Source organism: Aptenodytes forsteri, unplaced genomic scaffold, assembly GCF_000699145.1.
Source record: "Aptenodytes forsteri isolate BGI_AS27 unplaced genomic scaffold, ASM69914v1 Scaffold227, whole genome shotgun sequence".
Taxonomy (NCBI): domain Eukaryota; kingdom Metazoa; phylum Chordata; class Aves; order Sphenisciformes; family Spheniscidae; genus Aptenodytes; species Aptenodytes forsteri.
In genome coordinates, this window is record NW_008795365.1 from 1,382,125 (window position 1) to 1,383,332 (window position 1,208).

General features: G+C 41.1%; 1 protein-coding gene across 1 annotated transcript in view; it reads left to right on the forward strand.

Moving 5' to 3' along the window:
* CDS1 (CDP-diacylglycerol synthase 1) overlaps positions 1 to 1,208 on the forward strand; it is a 58,478-nt gene that overhangs the window by 689 nt on the left and 56,581 nt on the right. The gene's annotated exons all lie outside the window — the stretch shown is intronic.

Below are 1,208 nucleotides of genomic sequence, written 5' to 3' on the forward strand. Positions count from 1 at the left end.
TAAAAAGCTCCAACGCGTAACAACCCCCTGGCCCTCCCCCCCCCCCCCCCCCCCCGTGTAGAAAATGATTCACAAATTTACGGAAGAATACTAATTTATTTATTTTTCCTCCAGAATAGCTGGCCCTTTTCTCTCTCATGTCAGCGCTTCTGTTTGCTCTGCTGCAGCCGTGAAAAAAGCGCGATTGTTTCTGGTCTGTTTAGATATGGAAATGATCGCGTCTAGATAATGAGTTTCAATTTAAACCAGTTGTTTCGGTATTGGGTCTAACTATTTACTCTAGACCCTTAGCCGGGCTCTTATTTTATTCGCCGTTTTCTTCTCTGGAAGCAGTTTATTTCCCATAATAATGGTAACACTCTGCCCTCGATAACAGCTTACGTCGCCCGCCGCTTAAAAAGTTAATACAGCCTAATTTAGGCTGAGACGAACCACTCCGGGGGCCGGGTGGAAACTCTGCCTGCCCGCTCACGGAGGGACCGGCGAGGGCAGGAGCCGTCAGCCCTGTCCCCAAACAAGCCGCCGCTTATTTTATTTGTATCCTTCTTCAACCCCCACAACAAAGTGGACAATTTCCATCGTTAAAAAAACAAAACAAAACAAAACAAACGAAACAAAAAAACCCAAAAAACCCTACTACTGAGATTGAACAAAAGATCCTGAAAATTATCTCTTTTTTTCTCCTGCTGTACCGTGGTTTCATTATTTAATCTCTGATGAGATCAGATTATCTGTACCCTTTAGTGAAGGCAGCAGACGTCTTTAAACTGGTTTAATTGATTTATCTTTTTTTAAAACAGAAAGTGCATTACATTTAACTGGTCTTGCAAAGGGCTTTTCTTCTCTTTACAAACCGAATTGTTTTTAATATAAATTAATAAATGTTAAGATGCTATATCACGATATATCATCGTTATTAGCTTAAAAAAAAAACAATTTACATTCTATAATATTCCGTATGATACAAAAGAAAACACACTTTAAATTCAATTACAGCAACTAAATGAATTTTATATTTTGACTGAAAGTGGTTGTGACAATTCCCACCAGCTACTTTTTCAACACGCGGTTGATTGGAAACGGTGTAAGTGAAAGCAAACTCTGTCCCTTCGCCCTCTCCCCCCTCCCTCTGCACGACGACCGCAACAGAAAGTGTTTCAAAAATACTAATAAATAGCACGCGGGGCCGCTGCAGTTTCGGCCCGAGG